At 34.0% G+C, this 6,032-nt stretch overlaps 1 pseudogene; it reads left to right on the top strand.

The window, feature by feature from the left end:
- The first annotated feature begins 1,009 nt into the window (after positions 1 to 1,009).
- LOC105710161 (SERPINE1 mRNA-binding protein 1-like) lies at positions 1,010 to 2,171 on the top strand (annotated as a pseudogene).
- The last annotated feature ends 3,861 nt before the right edge of the window (positions 2,172 to 6,032 follow it).

Raw genomic sequence — 6,032 nt, 5'->3', positions numbered from 1 at the left:
TAACTAATGCCAATTCTGCTAAAGCTATTCAAAATAATTATGGAGGGAATACTTTTATACTCATTCTATGAGGTCAATACTACCCTGATACTAAATCCAGACAAAAACATGTCAGAAGAAAAGAAAATTACAAGTCAATATCACTTACGAGCATAGATGCAAATATCCTCAATTAAATATTGCAAACCAAATTCAACAACACATTAGAAAATTTATAATGATCAAGTGAGATTCATCCCAGGAATGCAAGAATAGTTCAACATATACCAATCAATTACTATGTGAGTTCACATCAACAGAATGAAGAGAAATCTATTAATATAGGATGATTTTAGTTAATGCCAAAATGTTCATTTGATACAGTTCAACATCCTTTCCTGATGAAAATCCTCAAAAAAACTGGATATAGAAGAAACATACCTCAACACAAGAAAAGGCATATACAATAAAATTCACAGATAGTATCTTGATCAGGAAAAAGCTGAGAACCTTTTCTTTAAGATCTGGAACAAAACCAGGACACTCACTCTCATCCAACATAGTAGTGGAAATTCTAGCTGGTGGAATTAGACAAGAGAAAGAAATGAAGGGCATCGAAATTGGAAAGGAAGAAGTGAAATTATCTTTGTTTGCAGAGGTTATGATCTTATATCTGGTAAAACCTTAAGACCCCACCAAAATACTATTATAACTGACAAACAAATTCAATAAAGTTGCAAGATACAAAATCAACTTACAAAAATCTGTAGCATTTATATATGCCAACAGCAAACAATATAGAAAAAAAAACAAGAAAGTAATCTCATACATAATAGCTATAAATAATGTGAAACACATAGAAATAAACTCAAAGAAGTGAAAGATCTTTATAATAAAAATCATAAAATATTGATTTCAAAAATTTGAGAGAAACTAAAAAATTGATAGTTTGGGAATAGCTGAAGTAGGAGCTCTTTTCTTGGCATAGCCTGTTGCAACCCAAGGAGGAATGTGTCACTGAGCCACCATGATGCCTGGGCACTTACAGGCAGGCTTTGGTTGCATGGTCACCAACCAGTTTGACCAGTCGTTTGATGATGAACTGGACCCCTTTGAGGTGCTGAAGGCATGGGAGAACAAAAAATAAAAGCAGTAGGGTGACACCAGGGGCCCTGGGGCCAAGAGTTCAGCTCACGCCCTCCAACATGGCAGGCAAATAGCTGTGTAATGAGTCCCACAAAGATCGAAAGAAACCAGTCCCCACCCCCGCTCCCCAGCATTAGTGTGGTTGACAAGAAAGAGGAGACACAACTGCTCATCGTGCTTAAGAAAGAAGGTATAAGATAAGTTGGAAGGAGACCTGATCAACAACTTCAGGGTGAAGGGAAAATAATTAATAGAAGACCAGAAACATGATCACCTCTAAAACAAAGATTTGAAAAGCCACTTGAAGAAAAGGGTGGAGCAAATTTTCAGTTGAACAGACCGATTATTGATTGACATATTTGAGGCCATGGTGGTCTTAGAAGAGGTCAAGTGGCCTGTGGGCATGGAATGGGCCGAGGAGATGGATTTGATTCCCATGGCATATGTGAATTTTATAGGCATAGTGGAAGTCATAGATCTGGCCTGAAGCATGAGGACAAACATGGAATTGCAGATCTCATTACTGTGGAACTGTTAAAGATGAATTAGTTGATTTGGATCAATCAAATGTGATTGTGGAACACCTGTAGGTGAAGAACATCCAGTGGCAGACACTGAAAATAAGGAGAATGAAGCTGAAGAGTTAAAGCAAGAGGGTCCTAAAGAGATGACATTGGATGAGTGGAAGACTATTCAAAACAAGGAGTGGGCAAAAGTGGAATTTAATATCTGAAAACCAAATGAAGCTGCTGAAGGCAGTGGAAGAGGAAATATGCTTTTCATAAATCAAAAAAATGAAGAAGCTTATGCTCCAGATTCTGTTATGGACTATCTTTTCCAGAAGCCAGCAAATGAGTAATGTCTCAGTTGGAGATTCATTTTGGAGAACTTGGCTGCCCAGAACCTGATGGTGAGGGAGGACAAGGTGAACGTGGGTGTGGCAGATGTCCGAACTGTGGCAGCAGAACTGACAAGTGAAGTGCTTCTGCTCCTCATGAGGATGAACCCAGAGGTATTCCCAGATCTGGCTTAACTGGATACCATAAGACAACCCTGGTTCCTCTGTAAACCTTTCTGTTCAAAGCTTTTGCATGCTTAAGGATTCCAAATGAGTAAGAATTTTTTTTTTTAAAAAGACTTGCATTCATACCACGCACACCTAAAGGCTGAATTTTATCAGTTGTAAAAATGAACTTCTCTTTCTACACAGAAGAAACAAATATGCTACACAGAAGAAACAATTTTGTATTTAGAAATATATTGGTAGCAGGGATGTTTTCATAATTTTCAGAGATGATGCATTCTTCATGAATACTTTTTTATTGCTGCTTACAAATATGCATTTCTACATTTGAAATATAGATGTGAACAATGTGTACCAGTTTAAAGCTTTCACTTCATTTGTGTTTTTTAATTAAGGTGTTAGATGTTCCCACAATTACAAACTGGTGTTAAATTCTGGACATATCGGTTTTAATACCTGCTTTGCATTTTCACACATGGTCTACTAGATTGTGTTAAACTTTCACTTGTCAAATTTTACCTTGTGTGAAAAACTATTAATTTAGTTTTAATATTTTCATTGTTGGGAAAAAATCTTTTTTCACTTCTCATGATAGCTGTTTTATGTATATGCTAAATCTTTATATATAGAAGTATCAGTACGTGAACAAATTTAAAGCTCATTGGTTTATTAACCTTTGCTGCTCACATGGTTCATTAGGTTCAAATTATGACTGGTTTACAAATTCAATTATGTTTACTTTTTAAATGTGTGACTCTCCCATTTTAAAATTCAAGTTAGGTACCTCATTGGTGAAAGTTGTTCAAGCTACTTATTGATAAACACATCATTTTAAGTCAAGTAGTTTTGTAGGTATAGGGTTTTGCCCCCTCATACTGGGTAAGTGAAATAAGTTGATTTCACTAGTGCATAATACACTGTTGTATAAAATAAGTTTCTTGCCATTTGGTATGATTTCTGTGTGTGAAAGAACCCAAAATCAAAATGGTACATTGATAATTGACAACTCTGTAATGCTTCCTTTGTTCTAAAAAGACCCAACAGGTATGGTGAGATGTAGTAGTATTTTAATTTTTGGAATTTGGAAAGAAGACAGCTTTGCTTTATAAGGTTGGAACAGCAGCACCAGGCGTGAAATATAAACCAAAAATCTTTGCTCTTTCTGAATTTCCTAGATTGCTATTATTTAGTTCTAAGTTGATAAATATTTATTCCACAGAAAGCGATAATTTCCCCATTAGAAAATTAGGTTAATAATGGATCATTCAATGGGAGCATCACCACTTACTAAAGCATACATAGAAAGAATGATGAATAAAACAGATTTTCTAGAATTTTATTTTATTCTTTTGCCACATTTATTGATAAACAGGGAAGGATTTCTTTAAAAAGTTTTAAGAATCTTTTGTCACTTCATTTTTGGTAATGCTCCACCTGTGTACGGCAGTGTTCAATTTAAAAAATATTGGAGATCTTCAGTGTTAAACATGTCTGTTCAGCAGATTGGTTCTCACATAGACTTCTAAAAGAGAAATTTTATGTATAAGAGTTATTCATTGGGATTGGATTTATTAATCTGTTGCCTACTATTCTGACATTTTAGAAAGGAGGTAATTATTTTTTAATGATGGATAAACTTGTGCTGGTGTTTTGGATCTTATGATGCTGAGCATGTTCTGCACTGGTGCTAATGTCTAATACAATTTTATATTTACAAGCATACCTGTTTCCCAGAAGCAGGCAGTAATTTAACCCATATGGCCTATTAACCCCTCTTGAGATTGCAACATATGCACTCCTAAATCAGTATGTTTAGTCTTTTCAAGTATCAAACTCACTTCTGAACATGTATCATGCTAATAAACCTCTTGATTTCCAGCAACATACTATAGAAAACACTTGCTATTAAAAACACTTCACAAGTTTAAAAAAGGAAGACAAAAAAAGATGATATTTAATGTTCATAGATTGGAAGAATAATAATTATTAAAATGTCCATACCACCCAAAGCAATCTGTAGGTTCAATGCAATCTGTCTCAAAATACCAATGACATTCTTCAGAGAAATAGCAAACATAATTCTAAAATTTATGTGTAACCACAAGAGTCAGAATACTGAAAGCCAGGCTGAGCATAAACAACAAAACTGGAAGAATCACATTACTTCAAATAATACTGCAAAACTATAGTAACCAAAACAGCATGATGCTGACATAAAAACACACAGACTAATAGAACAGAATAAAGCACGCCAAAATAAATCCATGCATTTACAGGCAACTCATTTTTGAAAAAGGAACCAAGTACAAACATTGAAGAAAGAACAGTCTCTTCAATAACTCTTGCTAGGAAAACTGGCTATCTGTATGTGGAAGGATGAAACTAGAACCCTATTTCTCACCATTTACATAATCAAATAAAAATGTCTTTAAAACTTAATTTAGTATCTTAAGTTATGAAACTACTAGCAGAAAACACTAATAAAATACAGTAGGCAAAGATTTACTGAAAAAATCCTCAAAAGCTCCAATAGTCAAAGCAAAAACGGATATATGAGATCACATAAAGCTAAAAATCTGTTCAGTAAAGGGAATAATCAACAAAATGAAAAGCCAACTCACAGAATTGGAGAAAATATTTGAAAACTACCCACTGACAAAGGATTAATGACTAGAATATATAATGAATTCAAACAACTCTATAGGAAGAAAACGAAATATTATAATTAAAAATGGGAAAAAATCTGAATACACGTTTCCCAAAAGAAGTGGCCGATGGATATACAATATAATGCTCAACATCACTAATCATCAGAGAGATGCAAATCAAAACTAGAGAGTTGTGTCAGATCCCAGTCAAAATGGCTTTTATCTGAAAGACATGAATAATAAATGTTGGCGAGAATGTGGAGAAAGAGGAAACCCTTGTACGCTGTTGATGAGAATGTAAATTAGTACAATCACTATGGGACAGTATGGGGGTTCCTCAAAAAAAACCTATAATATAACTACCACATGATCCAGGAATTCCATTGCTGGATATATATCTGAAAGAAAGAAAATCAGTGTATCAAAAGGATATCTGCACTCCCATGTTTATCACAGCATTATTCATGATAGCCAGATATACAATCAACCTAAGTGTCCATCGAAAGATGAATAAAGAAAATATGCACTCATACACAATGGAATATTATTAAGTTATAATTAAAAGTCCTGTCATTTGAAACAATATGGATATAAAAGGACATTACGTTAAGTGAAATAAGCCAGGCACAGAAAGATAATTATTGCCTGTTCTCACTCACACGTGGGAGAATAAAAACTAAAAATTGAACTGATAGATTTAGAGAGTAGAATGGTATTTACCAGAGGCTGAGAAGGGTATAGTGGAGAGGAGAGAATAAAGTAGGGATGGTTAATGGGTATAAAAATACAATTCGATAGAATAAGATCTAGTATTCAGTAGCATGATAGGGTCGCTATAATCACTTGTTTTATTTTAAAACAACTAAATAGAATTGGAATGTTTGTAACCCAAAGGAATGATAAATGCTTAAGGTAATGGATATCCCAATTACCCTGATTTTATCATTAGACATCGTATGCCTGTATCAAAATATCACAGTACCTTATGTATATTTATAACTATTACGAGCCCATAATAATAAATAAAATATATTTTTTAAAAGTGCTAATTAAAGGAAAGCCTCTTATTATCTTTGAAAAATTCAGACTCCTCTTTGTTCTAACTGCATGTGTAGATAGTTCAATTTAGATGAATATCTTGGATCATTTTTATCTAGCCTTAATCTTTACATTTTAAATTTGAAATACCACTAGAGTACCAGATGTTGGTTGGTTAGAGACCAGCTGCTGGAATA

Source organism: Aotus nancymaae, unplaced genomic scaffold, assembly GCF_030222135.1.
Source record: "Aotus nancymaae isolate 86718 unplaced genomic scaffold, 86718_ANA_hifiasm-v0.15.2.pri h1tg000007l, whole genome shotgun sequence".
NCBI classification, from domain to species: domain Eukaryota; kingdom Metazoa; phylum Chordata; class Mammalia; order Primates; family Aotidae; genus Aotus; species Aotus nancymaae.
Note: the sequence above shows the minus strand (reverse complement) of the source record. Positions and strands in the feature narration are given on the sequence as shown.